The sequence below is a fragment of the Eptatretus burgeri genome, chromosome 1, assembly GCF_056783735.1.
Source record: "Eptatretus burgeri isolate ZD-2024b chromosome 1, Ebu_testis_v1, whole genome shotgun sequence".
Lineage (NCBI taxonomy): Eukaryota > Metazoa > Chordata > Myxini > Myxiniformes > Myxinidae > Eptatretus > Eptatretus burgeri.
In genome coordinates, this window is record NC_140961.1 from 123,878,124 (window position 1) to 123,896,110 (window position 17,987).

Below are 17,987 nucleotides of genomic sequence, written 5' to 3' on the forward strand. Positions count from 1 at the left end.
ACGGATTCTAAATTTGAAAAACAATTTTTCAAACCGTGCTCAAGGCATGTCGAGCACGATCTGCCCCCACGATCCTCCGCTCTCATTGTCTCCTTATGACCGCCGAGAGATATGGACGTTCATCGCCGTCTGGCTTTGTGGTTCATTGGACGATTCAACGAAAAATCTGTGCTGGATTTTTTTAAAAACAACGCAGGGACACGCGGGACTTGGTTCCCAGCCGACTGCGCCATGCACTGCGGCACCTTCTCACATCAGTATTCCGCACAAGCGTGTCCTATGACGTCACACACGTGCAGTCCCCATTTAACATTCTCTTATAATATGAGCAGTTTGAGATTGTGTGACCTTTACACCAATGGACGTGTGATTTAAGCGATGCGCAAAATAATGACGTCGATTTAAAAATAGTGACGTTGTCAAGTGAACCTTTCGATCATTTCATGGTGAGTTTGAAAGCAAAAGTACGTTTCGAGTGAAACCGTTGAGCAAGAGAATATTGTGGAAAATCTAATGAGTGCATCATTGAGACATGGAGACTGATGAATTGTCTCGCAACGGAACCTGTTTCGTGAAAGCTCATCAAAGCCGATTCCCGCATCTATCCTCTCTGTAGTTTCATCTCTGTGTAAATTGCGTTTTTTTTTTACTTATTCCCATGTCTTATCGGCTTCTTGGTTGTGTCTTGCAGAATTTGTGAGGCCTCTCTGGCCTAACCCTCTAGGCCTCAGATAGAAATTCCTTTTGAGACTTCCTCCGACACATAATCTTTCTATAATCCTGGGTGTACTCTTTCCATGCTTCTCAACTTTTCATTAAACACCCCCCCCAACCCCCTCTCTTCTTTTCAAAACATAAAAAAAAAAATTCAGAAATTTTCAAATGAAAAAAAAAAAACCCCAACTATTTCTGCCTGTTATTTCCTTCACTCGTTATTTCTCCTTCATTCTCAATAGCTCCTAATAGAAGTATTAAAATTGTTTACTTTTAAAGCTTTTAATGACATTTAAAAATGTTTCATTTTCTGAATCTCTCCAAAATAAACACCACACATTTTTTCCCTTCCAAATCATGATCTCTTCGTCTTCTTCTTCACACGATCTATTTTCCAAATATGTGGATCACACAAATGTTGTTGTTCGTCCTTCGGGTTCGAAGATGACCATGACATCACTTTCAGTTGGAGGATTGGTGACTGTGGGTTTGGAAGTGACTGGTGAGGCCAACCCGGGCCCAGAAGGCACGCCCACACGTAGGACATAAGTGGATGGGTGCTGCAGTGGAAGTGGAGGAAGTCCGGGCCTTGCGCGCGGTGCGTTTCTTCTGAGCCTCTGCAGTGCGTCTGTTCTCTGTTGCATGAGCTCCTGTGGTGAGCTTGCTACACCAGGTTGGACGGTCCAGAGCAAGAGATTCCCAAGTGCTGAGGTTGACGTCCAAGTCTTTGAGGGACACTTTGAGGCAGTCTTTAAACCGTTTCTTCTGTCCCCCTTCTGAGCGCTTGCCCTGACAGTTCTCCATACAGAAGCTGTTTTGGCAGTCGACTGTCGGGCATTCTAACGACATGACCTGCCCATCTGGCTTGGGCTTTCCGTAGAAGGGTGTGGACGCTGGGGATTCCGGCCCGTTCCAAGACCTCTGTGTCAGGAATTTTGTCCTGCCACCTGATGAAAAGGAGTCTGCGTAAGCAGCTCAAGTGAAAGTGGTTGAGCTGTTTGGTGTGTCTGCTGTAAACAGTCCATGTCTCACTGGCATAGAGAAGAGTGGTGAGTACCACTGCGCGATAGACCTTCAGCTTGGAAGTAAAGCTGATTCCTCTCCGCTCCCAAACATTCTCACGGAGTCACCCAAAGGCAACGCTGGCCTTGGCAATCCTGTTGTTAACCTCGGCGTCAATGTTCACCACTCGTGAGAGTGCACTGCCCAGATAGGTAATGCTGTTGACAACCTGTAGATTCTGCCCCTTCACCGTGATGTGTGGTTCCTGGTAGGACTTTCCAGGCGTGGGCTGGTACATAACTTGAGTCTTTTTGGTGCTAATGGAGAGACCAAAGTTGTCACAGGCCTGTGAGAAGCAGTCCATTTCATCCTGCATCTTCTGCTCTGTGCAGGCGTTGAGGTCGCAGTCATCAGCAAACAAGAGATATCTGATGATGGTCTCCTTCACCTTTGTAACAGCTTGCAAGCGCCTGAGGTTGAACAGCCTGCTGTAAGTCCTGTACCTGATGTGTATTCCATCCTGGCAGTCACGGAAGGCATCAGTCAGCATGGCAAAGAAGACCATGCTGAAGAGTGTAGGGGCAAGAACACAACCTTGCTTCACGCCATTTGTCACTGGAAAGGCTTCCGACTTGTCTCCATCATTTAGCACTTTCACCATCATGCAGTCATGGAACTGACGGACAATCGTGATGAACTTGCTTGGACAGCCAAGCTTCTGCATTATCTTCCAGAATCCATCTCTGCTAACAGTGTCGAAGGCCTTTGTGAGGTCGACGAAAGTCACGAACAGGTCACTGTGCTGCTCTTGGAATTTTTCCTGGAGTTGGCGTGCAGCAAATATTATGTCAACAGTTCCACGTCCAGCACGGAAACCGCTCTGGCTTTCTGGAAGGAAACCCTGCTCAAGGTGTTGATTGAGATGGCTGAGCAGGATGCGAGCTAAGATCTCCTCAGCTATGGGCAGGAGGGAGATGCCTCGATGATTGTCGCAAGACTGGCGGTTGCCTTTCCTCTTGTACATGTGGACATCTTTCAGCTGTTGTGGGGCCTTCCTTTTAATCCACATGGACTGAAAGAGTTCAGTCAGTTTCTGCACCATGACAGGGCCTCCTGCTTTGTACACTTCAGCAGGAATTGCATCTGATCCTGGTGCTTTGCCACAGGAAAGTTGCTTGATGGCTTTTGTGACTTCTTCTTCTGTTGGGAGGTTGTCAAGGTCCTGGTTGATCTCCATCTGAGGTAGGCGAGTGATGGCCTCGTCGTTGATATCAGCAGGGCGATTGAGGACCTGGTTGAAGTGTTCAGCCCATCTCTCCAGAATCTGCTTTTTCTCTGTCAGCAACTGGGTCCCATCTGCACTGAGGAGGGGAGAAGAGCCAGAGGAGTGGGGTCCATACACAGCCTTCAGTGCATCGTAGAAACGCTTGGTGTCGTGACTGTCTGCGTAGCCCTGGATTTCATCAGCCTTCTTACTATACCATGCGTCCTGCATCTCACGGAGTTTCTTCTGTACTTTTTGTCTTGTGCTGGCAAACGCATATTTCTTCGCTTGTGACGTGGGGTCGTTCTGGTGTGCTCCGAACAGTTGGTGTTTCTCTGATAGCATTGCCTGTATCTCGTCATCGTTCTCGTCAAACCAGTCCTGGTTTCTATGGGATGCTGGCCCTCGGTGTTTGAGGGCAATGGAGTCGACTGCATCTCTGAAAGCCACCCACTGTTCTTCAAGGCTGTCCTGGTCATCATGGGGTGTGTCCACCAGCTTGCCATCAAGGTCTTTGGAGATTTATTCTGCAACTTTGCTGCTCTTCAGCTTGGAGATGTTAAGCCTCTTTGCAGTCTTCTGACCTTGGGGCCTTCTCATGGGCAGAATGCAAAGCTTAAGTTTGGACACGATGAGGCGATGATCAGTCCAGCAGTCGGCACCACACATGGCCTTTGTCACTCTCACGTCCTGCCTGTCCCTCTTCCTGGTGATGACATAATCAATCAGATGCCATTGCCTGGAGCGTGTGGGTGCATCCAAGATGTCTTGTTACGGGTGGGGAGGCGGAAGAGTGTGTTGGTGATGACTAGGTCATGTGAGGCACACATCTTCAGGAGTAGAACGCCGTTGCTGTTGCACTTGCCAGTGCCATGTCTTCCAATGATCCCTTCCCAAGTCTGGTGATCTGTCCCCACTCTGGCGTTGAAGTCCCCGAGGACAATAAGCTTCTCTGACTGTGGGACTGCTGCAATGAGGGCGTCAAGTGCTTCATAGAACTTATTTTGATATCCACCAGGTTTGTCATTGTTGTGGCATATGCACTGATCAATGTTGCACTCTTCTTGTTTCCAAGTGGGAGTTGAAGTGCCATCAGGTGATCATTGATGCCCTCTGGAAGCTTGGCAAGTTTCCGGGCGATGTGAGATCTGACGGCGAATCCAACGCCTGCCTCTCGCCGTTCAGCGCTGCTGCGACCACTCCAAAAGAAGGTGTTCCCACCACCAAGTTCTACGAGCTGTCCCTTGTCTGCAAGGCATGTTTCACTAAGTGCTGCTATGTCCACATTGTCACGAGCTCGTTCTTTGGCGACTAGTGCAGTTCTTCTTTCTGATCTATCTGTTTTGGTGTTATCCAGCAGGGTTCGCATGTTCCATGTGCTAAGGTTGAGCATCTTCAACTTGTATTTCTTGTTATCTCATCCGCTGATTGGGATCCCCGCCAGCTGCGGTGTGCTGGCCAGGGTGAAGTGAAGCAGACTATGTTTAAGGCACCTTTTCTAGCCCCTTCCTCCATGGAGGTGAGTAGAGCAAATCCTAGAGAGGGCTACTCAGATACCTGGGGGGGGGGGGGCTGCCGAACTCCACTACTGCCTCGGTCCAGTAGAGAGCGACCCTATGCCCTGGGCCGCCTGTGTGCAGGTTCGTGACTACAGCTTCCAGTGTATCCATACCTGCTGCTCCGCCTCTCTCCCATCGCCACAGGACTTGAGGTTGCACGGTATGGGGTTGAAGTCATGACTTATGCGTGACTGATTTAAGTGAGGGGGAGTTGCACTGATCGTCGGCCTCACTCTCTCATCCTGGCCTATCAGGATCCAGCAGCAAAACATAGTCAAGATGGCTGGGGACAGGTCAGGATGCAGTGGATGGCCAGAAGTGTCTTTCGTATCTCACTCTGCCCTGTTTGCGTTCCACGACGCTTTGCTGGGATTGCCTTTCTGCCCGTTGAACCTTCTGGTGGTTTCCTCCACGCAATTTGCCGAACGAAGGCTTCACATGCTATCACACAAATACTCAGTTTGTGAACCTTCCTTCTGAACTATATTTCATCTGTGCTTTCAATAACCCTTCATTTCATCCACATCGCTACGTCTGTCTTCGTTTGTCATAATTAGGAATCATGAGAAATCTGTTCTGCAGAGAATGCCAGCAGATGACCATTAACCTTTCCAGTCTGTACACCACATGTGTTCCATACACGAAGCATGTCCCGCACCTCCCTCCCCGCTGCACATCCCAAAACCCATGCACCATACCCCACATCTCTCCCACCACCATGAATCCTACTCCCCCTTCCCTGGTCATGCGTTACGCTTCGCCTCCCATCGTGCATTCCACGCCCCCCACCCCCCATCCCCCATGTCATGCATCCCTCTCTCCCCCGCCCCCTACTGCCCCTCCTCTCACAACACGTCAAACTTATACTCGTCCTACTGTGTGTCTTGATCCACCTGCCACGTAATAAATCGCACACTCCAGCCACTCCTCATCTACTCCTCCACCTCCTTCACAGTGTCACAATATTCGAGTTCTAATATTTCCGATCTCTCCATTCAGGCTGCTGGAGCTACTCGGGCAATTGCACGTTTAACAAAAACATTTCTCTCACTGCTATCTCTCCATGCATCTCTCTCTGGCTATTGTAAGGGAACAACCCCAATGACCAATAATGTGGTTATTCACAGAGGCCAATTGGCAGGGACTTGAATCTCCCCTCACAAAATACTCTCTCACGACCTGGACATACAGTGGCCTGCGAAAGTATTCACCCCCTCCAACGTTTTCACATTTTGATGCCATCTGAGCCGACTTCATGATGTATTGAAATCAAAATCAAACTTAATATATCGAGTCTTCACAAACTACTTCAAAGTGAAAAAGCTTTTCAAAATGCAGATAAAATGTGAATAAGTTAGATTAACAGAGAAAATCAGATGATTCTCAGTTGCATAAGTATTTAATGAACCTGAAATCGCTTCAGGAGCTAATTATGTTTGAAAGGTTCCAAAATAAGTATAATAGGTTCACCTTGATGTAATCAGTGGGTTAACTTAAAAATTAAGCTCCCCCACTTATCGATGGAGTTTTTCAGGTGCAACGCACTTGGTCATCAAACAAGGCAAACATGACGACCAAGGAGCTTTCCAAAGAAGTCAGACATAAAGTGGTGGAGAAGCACCGTTCAGGAGAGGGTTATAAGAAGAAATCCATCATGAAGAAGTGGAAGATGAATCATATCATCCATACTCTACCCAGATCAGGTCGTCCATCCAAACTCAGAAGCCGGGCAAGCAGGAAACTGGTTCATGATGTCACTGTCAATCCAACGATGACTTTGAAAGATCTCAAAGGCTCTATGTCCAAGATAGGGGTCAGTGTTCATCAATCGACAATATTCCATTTCCTTCACAAAGCTGGCATTTGTGGACAGGTGGCAAGAAAATCATCATTACTGAAAATTACATTACATCTAAAAGCTTGTACGGAGTTTGCAAAAAAAATCATCTCAATGATACTGCAGGCATGTGAAGAAAAGATTTTTGTGGTCAGATGAGACAAAAATTGAACTTTTTGGTCTAAATTCAAAGCATTATGTCTGATGCAAGCCTACCACTGCACATCACCCAGTCGCAACCATCCCAACTGTCAAGCATGGTGGTCGCAGCATCATGTCGTGAGGCTGTTTTTCATCAGCAGAGATTGGGTCAGCCATCAACAACTCGAGTCAGCGATAAATCTGCAACTGGGTAGGAGATTCACGTTTCAGCAGGACAATGATCCAAACCACAAAATTAAAGCCACACTGCAGTGTCTGAATAAGAAGAAATTAAACGTTCCTGCACGGCCCAGTCAAAGTCCTGACTTGAATCCAATTTAACATTCATGGCGAGACTTGCAGATTGCAGTCCATCGCGATCCCCATCAAACTTGACAGAACTAGAGCAATTTTCACGTGAAGAATAGGTAAAGATTTCACCATCTCATTGTGCAAAGCTGGAAGAGACCTTCCCAGAAAGACTCATAACAGTCATTGCTGCAAAAGGTGCTTCCACCAAGTGAACAAGAGGTTTCAATACTTTTGCAACCAGTCAATTTTGATTTGTACATGTTTTTTGAAGGTATTCCTGATGTGTAACCTCTTTCAACTATAACAGTGTTACGAAGGGCACTTGGTAGAGCGCATACCTCTGCCACGCAATGCCTGATCCACAAGAACAAAGCAGGCCCAGTAGATTTTTGAAATATCATCCTCTATATAGTTTTTGGCTGTATTTCTCAATGGTAAAGAATTACATTAAAAAAATAAATAATTCTCGTATCCGGATCCAGATTCGGACTTTCACCAAAATCGAATCAATTCGTCCTTTCCACACAACCAACCTGTCCACCAAGTTTCGTCCGAATCCGTCTACAACTTTTTGAGATATCTTGTTATATATCGGTTTAGCCCCATCTCTCATTGGTGAAGAATCACTTGAAAAATTATCAGATCCAGATCCGGAATCGGTTCTTCACCAAAATTTGAAACAATTCTTCCTAGTCACACACCCTACCTGCCCACAAAGTTTCATCTGATCTGTACACAACGTTTAGAAATATCTAGCACACAGACAGACAAACAAACAAACAAGGAAAACACGTCATGCAGAGCACGATACCTGGAAAATCCATAAAACAAATTTGACCGAAAAAATAATTGGCGGTTGAATTCAATGACCAAATATGCAACTTCTCTTCAAATTTCAAGTCAATCGGATTAAAATTGATTAAAATTTCAGAAATCTAACCTATGTTGACCTTTTGACCTTTGTTAACCTCAAAAATAATTGGTGGTTGAATCCATTGACCTGAAATGAAAATCCTCTTCAAATTCAAAGTAAATTGGATGAAAATTGAGGATTTTAGAAACTTCACCTAAGTTGTTGACCTTTTGGCAAATGTTGACCTTTTGGTCCAAATTAACCTCAAAAACAATTGGCTCGTTGATTTCAGTGACCTGAAATATAAATCCTCTTCAAATTTCAAGTCAATCAGATGAAAATTCAGGATTTTAGAAAATATCACCTTAGTTGTTGACCTTGGGCCTATGTTGACCTTTCCGGCCATGTTGACCCGCAAAATAATTGGCTGGTTGAATTCAGTGATCGGAAATCTGAGGATTTTAGAATTACCAACTTTAGTTGTTGACCTTTGTTGACCTTTTGACTTCCAAAACAATAGTCTTCTTCCTAATGACAAAGTCTACCATATGGTGAAGTTTAGTGAAGATTGGTTTAAAATTTCGACCTGTAGGTGACAAACAGACAGGATAACAAAATCGACTGACGAATATACTTGAAAAATTTTCGATTGTGCACGTAACAAACAGAGAAACAGACAGAAAGGGGTGAAAACATAACCCCCTTCACCTTCAGTGGCCGAGGTAAAAATTGCTTCTACATAATTCAGAATTCATGTAAATGTGGTATTATTGGTCAGGGGGTGAATGCTTTTGCAGGCTACTGTATCTCAAGCATTTGACACAGTTTGGCATCTTGCTTTGCTTGCCAAGGTTTCTGCCTGTGGCAGAGAAGGCTGCCTTCGTCCTCCTTCCTTCGTATGCAGCACAAGGCTGCAGGTAGTATCATTGGCTGAGGGTGCGGCTGTGCCACTGATGCAATGCCCCTATTACCAGTACACTAGTACTCATTTCGCCGACCTCAGAAGGATCACAGGCTGAGTCAACTCTAACTCGTGTTAATTCAACGAACGACGGGGGCTGAAACTCAGGACCCAAACATCCCAAGCGAGCCACCCTAACCGCTACGTCAACAAGGCTGTCTTCATTCCTGGGCTTCTGACTTCCGCCACTCACACAGTCAACGTGTTGGAACCAATGAAACTCTCTCCTCCCCTCTCCCAATGGAGGCTGGAGTTTTCTCAGGCAGTGTTTTGGATCCAGTCTTGTGTCTCATCTTTATAAATGATGCTTTGGAAAACCCTCTCTCTATTTTTGCAGATGACTCCACATTGTGTCGTATAGTAGTCATCCCTCCACGAGGAAGGCAGTAGCTGTGTCTCTTTCTGTTGATCTGGAAATGAATGGACACTGGTCTGATAAATGTGACATTCTTTCAATCCTGGAAAATCTCACCGTCTCTCTCTTTCATTCCAGAAGGTTAGGGTTGGAGTTAGGGTTAGGTTACAGTCCAACATGCACTTGGAAACCTCACCGGATTTAAACAAAAAACTTAACCATAAACTTATGGGTGATGAGATAGAGAGAGAAGAGATGAGACAAAGACAGAGAAACCTGCGAAGTGAGCAAAGCTTGTGCACACAGTGTGGGTCATGGTTCAGGTTCATCCTACCTCCACAGCCACACTCGCTGCACATCAGCATTCATGCCACAGGCCATACCTGAACCATTGCGCACCATAAAACCACACAAGACCAGGCAGGAACCATGCCAGAGCAGGTAGGAACCACAAAGGAAGGAGCAGTTACCAATCAGCTGAGAATATGCAGGTGAGCAGGCAGGAGACAAGGAGAAGAAGAGCAGCTTCCAGATACATTACCTCCGCCACCGAAGGTGAACAGAGGTTAAGTTTTCAACAATGTCTGTGTTTGTAAGCAGGATATCTCCTTTGTGACAATAGCTAATTGATTAAAGTTTGATGAAGATCCAGATCCCGATGCTGGATACAATAATTTTTACCCTGCACTTACAAAGTGAAAAGCAGGGTGAGGCATTTGGCACGCACGTGCGTGCGCGTCTGCATTTTTAAAATTCATTTTCTTGGCAACCGTTGGTCCGATTCACACAAAGTTTCACTTTTGGAGTTGCTCCGCCTGAATAATTTTTTTATTCATAATTATGATGTCATCGGTCCCGTGGTACGGACGCCATCTTGGAAAAAAAATGTTACACCACCTCTCTATCTCCCAAACTGCTCAATGGAAAAAAATTGAAACATGGCTTATTGTCAACCACTCCCAATAGGGAATAGGGTATGTTGTTGAGGATTTCATCAGTGCCTTCATTATGACGTCATAATTTGACAAGTACAATGCTGGATCTGATGAGTATGAAAAAAAAAATTCCTCTGCAACTGTTAGTCCGATGGACAAAAAAACAATTCAGAATATGAGTGGATCCTCCTGTAGAATTTTAAAAATGATAATTATGACATCATGGGTCACGTGGTACAGGTGCCATCTTGGAAAAAATAGAAAAAGGTTACGCCTCGATATCCCAAAAACCGCTCCATGGAAAGAAATTGAAAAATGGCTTATTGTCAAGTACTCACCTTGGGGAACAAGATATGTTAATGATGATGTCATCGGTACATTAATTATGACATCATAATTCGACAAGTACAATGCCTGATCTGATCAGTATAAAAAAAAATTCCTCTGCAACTGGTAGTCCGATGGAGAAATTTTTTTCAGAATACGAGTGGCTCCTCCCGTATAATTTTTTTAAATGACAATTAAGACATCATAGGTCACGTGGTACAGGCGCTATCTTGGAAAAACTTCACACCTCTTTATCACTAAAACCACTCCATGGAAAAAATTGATACCTGGCTCATTGTCAACAACTCCCCATGATGAATAAGATGTGTTAATTATGATGTCATTGGTGCTTTCATTATGACGTCATAATTCGACAAGTACAACACTTATCCGATCATTATGAATTTTTTCTCAGCAACTGTTGGTCTGATGGACACAGAATTTTCACCAGAGGAGAACCTCCTCCTGTAGAATATTTTCATGATAATCATGATGTCATAGGTCATGTGGTACAGGCTCCACCTTGTAAAAACCGAAAAAAAATTGCACCTCCATATCTCCAAAACTGTCGACTGCGCAAGTTAAGTGTTCCATGAATACCATCTAGGTTTTTTTTTTTTTTAAAGTGATTCTTCACCATTGAGAGACAATATGTAGCACAATATTTCAAAAAGTTACGGACAGATTATGACAAAACTTGGTGGAGGAGTTGGATAGGTGGCAAGAACCAAGCCAAATAGATTTTGGTTGAGATTAGAATGCAGATCCACCCGATCAATGGGATACCAAACGTAAACTGTTAAGCCTGGTGGAGGTACATGCACTGTATTGAGTGCCATTCTTGTTTAAACATTATTTTATTTACATTCTTTATCAATTTATTGAATTATTATATTGATTGATTTATTATTCATTTACAGGATCAGCATTGAAACATTTACTGTCTTTACTTAGGTTGGAGTTAGGTTAGAATGGAATCCTCCCAGGAACAAATCTTCAATGAATAACATGCCAATGGGAAAATAGTTTCCGATTCACGTTTTTTCATTTTACATTCAGTTTTTTAAGAATGCATCCCGAGCGAATATCGAGGAATCCCTGCACATATATGCTGCATTCATGCACCATGCTCATTGCAAATTTGCACAGCGCATTGAACTGTGCATTTCTCATGATGGACAACACATTGAACATGTCATGTATTGTAATGTCAATAAACCATTAATAATGTATATTCACCTATGTTTCCAGACTTTATGGCAAACGTGTATGTGTATGTATATATGTATATGTATATATATATATATATATATATATATATATATATATATATATATATATATATATATATATGTATGTATATATATATATATATATATATATATATATATATATATATATATATATATATATATATATATATATATGTCAGGTCAGGTATGGGAGCATGTGCCAGAACAGCACGTCGCTGCGTCAACTCACCGCCGCCGCCTTCAGGACCACCAATCTTTGATGACAGGAGGGAAACCATGGGGTAACATTCCCGGGTCAAATTGAGGGAGATTGTGTTGGGGTGGTGCTGAGGTGTCGTCCACCAGACAGCGGTATCCTTGGGATAACCTGAGGCGGTCCCTTCGGGTGGGTGCTTGGAATGTTCTATCCCGAAGAAAGGGTGACCACCTGTCTCTGCCATCATCTGAGCTCAAGCATTTGGACATCGGTATCGCAGCACTCTCTGTGGTTTGGAGACCGGATAGTGGTGAGATCATGGTGGGTGGTTCCACATAGTAGCGATATGGTCGCTCTAATGGTTACCATACTTAAGGACTTGCTGTAGCCGTGTGCAATAAACTGACTCCAATGATAATAATTGAGGTAACACCGGGAGGAATTTTATGCCACGCTCGAGTCTGTGGTTGATCAGTGCCCCAGGCGAGATACACTTCCAGTCTTGGGGGATTTCAATGCATCGACTGGAAATGATAGGGATGGTCATGAGACGTGTGTTGGTCCCCATGGGTCAGGAACTGTGAACCAGAATAGCATTAATTTCCTTGACGTTGCAAGAAGTCATGGATTTAGGGTGGCTGGTTCATGTTTTCACCACCCACAGACTCATCGCTGGACTTGGTATCCCAACACTGGTGGTGTGGCAAAGGAGATTGACCATGTGCTCATTGATGGTGGCTGGAGGATGTTCCAGAACTGCAGGGTCTACCGAAGTGCTCAGTGCCTCAATACTGACCACTGGCTTGTTGTCGCAACTCTTAAGTTGAACCTTAAATCCAGGACAATGGTACCATCCCAGCCGAGGCTGGATGTTGGAAAGCTTAAGGATGAGAGGATAGCTGAGGAGTTTGCAAACAGGCTGAGTGGAGATTTGGGGGGTCTGGGTGCTTTGGGAGGTCCTGAAGAGTTGTGGAGTACCTTCAAGACGACCGTCCTTGAAGTTGCCAGTGGATGTCTTGGAACTGACCGTCAGGCGAGAAGAATTTTGTCTCTCAAGAGACACTGAATACCATTGCACAGAGTCACAGGGCCAGGCTGAATGGCAGAGCTGAGCTGTTCAGGGAGCTGAGATGTAAAATTGTATGTGTGCTGAGGGTGGACAAGAAGGCTGATGTGCGAGGAATCTGTGAGGGGGTAGAGCATCACCTGTGGTCAAGTGATTCTCATCCTACTTACAGGGGAATTCACGCATTGCGTTCATCCAAGACCATCCCTCAGTGTACTGCAGTTAAAGCAGAGGGTGGTAGGCTCTTGACAGAGGAGTCTGAAGTGAAGGCCCGCTGGGCTGGTTACTTTGAGCGGTTGTACCAGGCTGATCCCCCAGCTGTCGAGTTGGATATCAGGGGTGTTGCAATCTCTATTTCTGACCCTCCCATGAACTGTGGTCCACCCTAGTTTGTGGAAACACAGGCTGCGATGAACTGGTTGAAATGGGGCAAAGCTCCAGGGATCTGTGGCATCCATGCTGAACTTCTTAAGACTGGTGGAAATGCTGCACTGGTGTCATTGCATGCAGTTCTGTGCTCAGCCTGGAACACAGGCATCATCCCAACTGACTGGAAGAGGGGCCTTGTTGTTCCTCTCTGGAAAGGGAAGGGTGATCGCCAAGACTGCAACAACCACCGAGGGTGACGCTGTTCTCAGTGTCGGGCAAAGTCTTTGCTCAGATAACTCTTGATTGAGTTTGCCACCATCTGCTTGAGCACCAACGTCCAGTGCAGTCAGGCTTTACACCAAAGAGGTCAACGATTGACCGTATCCTTGCTCTTCGGGTCCTCACCGAACGCAGACGAGAGTTTCAGCAGGGACTGCTTGCAGCCTATGTTGATCTCTGAAAAGCTTTTTAATCAGTGAATCTGGATGCCTTTTGGAGGATTCATAGTCTTCGTGGGGTGCCACCAACACTGATCGATCTGATGTCTGAACTCTACTCTGGCACTGAGACTGCTGTGATATGTGGTGGTACCATCTCTGACTTATTTTCAGGTGTTAATGGAGTTCGTCAGGGTTGTGTCCTGGCCCCCACACTTTTCAGCACTTATATGGACTGGATTCTGGGGAAGATATCGGAGAAATCAAGCTGCGGTGCATCATTTGGGAATATCAAGATCTCTGACCTTGATTTCGCAGATGATGCAGTCGTCTTTGCGGAGATTCCAGATATCCTTTTGGGGGACTCGAGGTACTGAATGAGGAGTTAGAGCTGCTGGGAATATGGGTTTCCTGGGTCAAAACTAATATCCAGGCTTTCAGTGGCATCTTGGTTGCTGCTGTCCTGTCTGTACTTGTTGTGGTGAGGATGTTGAGGTCATGGAGAGATTCACTTACCTTGGCAGTGATATTCATGTCTCAGCTGGCTGTGAGCCAGAGGTCAACAGACATCTGCATCTAGCCTGGGGAGGCATGGATTCACTGGATAATGGGGTGTGGTGCTGTCAGTTCTTGTGTGGGAGGACGAAAGTCCGAGTGTTCAGGTCCTTGGTGCTTCCAGTCTTGCTCTATGGATGTGAGAGTTGGACTCTGACCAGGGATCCGAGACAGAGACTTAATTCCTTTGGAACCAGGTCTCTTCGGAGAATACTTGGCTATCGCTGGTCAGACTTTGTGTCCAACAAGCAGTTGCTGAGAGAGACTCAAATGAGATTTGTTACCTGCATTGTCCATGAGAATCAGCTGCGGCTGTATGGACATGTGGCTCGTTTTCCTGACGCTGATCCTGCTCACCAGATTCTCTCAGCAAGGGAACCTCGTGAGTGGAGGAGACCAATGGGCCGCCCACATGCCTCATGGTTGTAGCAGGTTGTTCAGCATCTCAAGGAGATGGGGATGGGCCAGGCATCTGCCTGGGGGATGTCCAGACGGAGGCCCCTGGAGTACTGGCGGAAAGTGGATGCAGCGACGCGCTGCTCTGGCGCATGCTCCCATACCTGACCTGACCTGTCAAGGAGACTGCTTCGGCAGTACCAATGCTCTGTGCAGAGTTTGGTCCCAATGGTTGGATGGATGGATTGCATCTACACATATAAATAAATAAATATATATACATTTATATGTTATACTTACATAAGTATATGTAATACTTTTATATCATATATATGTACAGGCAGTATTCGACTTACGACCGCAATTGGTTCCGACCAATCGGTCGTAAGTCGAACAACGTATATTTAACATACAAAAAAAAAAAATCAATAAATAATAATACTAAAAAATTGGGGGGGGGGCACCTTACATGGTCGTAAAGTGGTCGTAAAGTTGAACAGTCGTAAGTCGACGACTACCTGTATATATGTAATACATATATATCATATATACGTGTGTGTGTGTGTGTGTGTGTGTGTGTGTGTGTGTGTGTGTGTGTGTGTGTTACATACACGCTTATCATGGTGTTGCATTAACTCACCCCAGGACAGAATTTCGACTTTTCTCTTCATCAGCGATACTTGTATCAGTAGATGAATGGTTGTCATAATCACAGAAGGAACTAGAAAGCACTGAAAATGCAAAGACCATCTGCATCTGCTCTGTAATCAGACTACTTCTTCTTTCATATGCGAAACATGATGAAACAGCTAAAAAAAAAACCACCAAAAAAAACCTGACGGTTTTTGACGACCTTGACCTTTGATCTCAATAACCATCACTTCTTACTTTTAATTGGTGAACCAATCCAGGGACCCAATTTGCAAATTCATAAAATTTCAGTTGGAGACGATTTCATGTGACGACAACCTTTGGACCAAATTATTAATTTGTCTTCTCCATATTCTCATAATAGAGCAATGTTGAAAATTGAATGATAAAAGCTTAAATGGTGAAAAAAAGAAGTTATGGGACAGACAGACACAGGCACACGTGCACGCACACACGATTGCAAAACCCTGTCTCCCGCTGCATAGGGATGGACTTAGAAGAGCTGCACTCGGTGGAGCGCATCCCTCTGCCAGGCTGAAGAGTTTACGTTTTTTTATCCCACTGACAGATCGGATCTGAATCCAGACTTCAAACAAAATCTCATGAGCTTGTTCTTGTCACCTAACCACATCCACCAAGTTTTGTTATGGCTTGTCCACAACTTTTTGACATATGATGCTTCATATCATTTTTGGCCACACCTATCAATGGTGAAGAATCAATTTAAAAAATCGTATCTCTATTCGGATCTTTATCAAAATCTAATCAATTTGTCCTTGTCACACCCCCAACCTGTCCACCAAATTTCGTCTGACTCCGTCCACAACTCTGAGATATCCTATTCACAGACTGACAGACAGACAAATGGGGGTGAAACCATAACCTCCATCGACCTTCGGTGGTGGAGATAAAGAGATGATCCTGGCTGTTTATAGCACACCAGCTCACACCACCCATGATGAAGTCAAAAATGATGGAATCCACAACAGTAAAGTTTGGCGCTTCGTCTGTCCCTCAATTTTCCGAAGCTTCGTTGACTTTTCGCTGAAATACCCTGGCCGTTTTCCGATCAAGGTTCCACTTTGTTTTGTTTTGTTGAGAGATTTTTTTTTTTGAAGTTTTTTTTTTTTGCCAAAAAGAAAATCGTCTCTGTGAAATTACTGTTGATGGGGTTTCCTTTTAAGTTGACGATTGACTTTTTTATGGTTAACTTTTATTTTGTTTTGTACGCCGTTTAGCACAGAATGCCACACTCAATCTCTTTCATGTACATGTAATCATAATATTTCATGATTGATGGTTCAGTAGCAGCTGTACCACACTACGGTCATGAATGCCAGTCACTCTTCACTCATAAACATCATCGTCGGGTTATTTATCCTGGGATATTAAGAAGATGCAATTCAACTGCACCGATATTGCAATAAGTATTACTTACCATAAGCAGCATGATGACTCTTTGAGTGCTGATCAGCAGGATAGTTCTTCACATTGTTGTGCTATTCACGAAAGAGTCGACCTTAATGACACCTCACACGTGGGTCGTGCCGATTGACTCACGAAAGGCAAATTGCCTTTCGCCCCCGTGTATTTTGGCCTTTGTTGCCGATAATACAAAATATCAAAAAAAATAGCCGGCTATTGATATGTCCACAACCTGGACCAAACGACGGGGTTGCCACAATGTTTCGTCGCCCTTTGTAAAAAAAAAAATTATGACATTGCCCTTTATCAAGTAATTCCACATACACTTGCAGCACCCTTTTACTTTGTTGCACATGTTACGGTATATGACACAAGCCCTAAAGTGTCCAGTGGAGACATTTGTGCTCCATTATTGTCATGACAAAGAATAACTTTGCGCCGTGTTCTGCGGGACATTTTTCTGGAGCATTTGTGGAGTGATACTTGAAAAGGAAGTCTGACTGCTTGTTTGCAGGTCATCAGTGGCTCTCACTCGATCTGAAAAGAAAGGGACAAAGGAAACGAATTAACACTCTGCACACAAAGGCAATGTCACAATAATTTTTACAAGGGGTGACAAGACATTGTAGCCACCCTGTAGATGTTACTGACGTGCGGCACAGAAGCAGCACATTCAGAGTGATAAACGAAAAACGACACGAGCCAAAACTGTCGAAGAAGCAAAATGTGGTGAAATAAATAGATGTGTAAATAACACTACTTCACAAGTTTCACCAACAGTGACTCACAAAAGTCCAACAACGCAGTGTATAGAAAGGGCGAAATGTATCTATTAAAACGAAAACGTTTAAACATTATGCTTTTCACTCAACCTTGATTCCCATGCTGAATGAAACGACTTCAGGGACGATTTTGAAAGAGAATTTGCAAAGAAACCAAGTACGAGCGGCCATTTTGATTCTCAGCGTCTCCCGGGCAACGCTCACACAAGGGAGAGCTGTGATTGGTCAGCGCAGCATGTGCGGTGCAAAAAGGGGACAACAGTGTGGCTCGTGAAGCAATCTGTGAGAGCGAATTACTTACGAACACCAATCCATCGGACCTGGAACGTTCGTGAATTATCATGAACAGAACACCGAGTGCAGAATCGAAGGATGTGAAGTTATTCCTTCGTCGGAAAAAAATTGAGGAATTTCATGGAAGCTTTTGGACCTTGATGACGTGAACGAAAACTGTTCCAGCTCTTAATGTGGAGCCTCAGTTATCGGATCCGGGGAGTCTGTTCGTCTCCCTTCGTGATGCGGGACGTGGCTGCGCACGAGGGTCAACCAGCGGTTCCCGTGGCATCGCATCGACATGCTGGATATGGACACATCGAG

At 44.6% G+C, this 17,987-nt stretch overlaps 1 long non-coding RNA gene across 2 annotated transcripts; it reads right to left on the reverse strand.

The window, feature by feature from the left end:
* Positions 1-5,925: 5,925 nt before the first annotated feature.
* LOC147035332 (uncharacterized) lies at positions 5,926-17,629 on the reverse strand. 2 transcript variants are annotated; one of them, XR_015062152.1, is made up of 5 exons: positions 17,481-17,629; positions 16,622-17,145; positions 15,173-15,263; positions 6,593-6,724; positions 5,926-6,335 (listed from the first exon to the last, which is right to left on the reverse strand). It is a non-coding gene; the product is annotated as an uncharacterized LOC147035332 (long non-coding RNA). The 2 variants fall into 2 exon arrangements; XR_015062149.1 differs by having other exon boundaries at positions 5,926-6,395.
* Between the last annotated feature and the right edge of the window lie 358 nt (positions 17,630-17,987).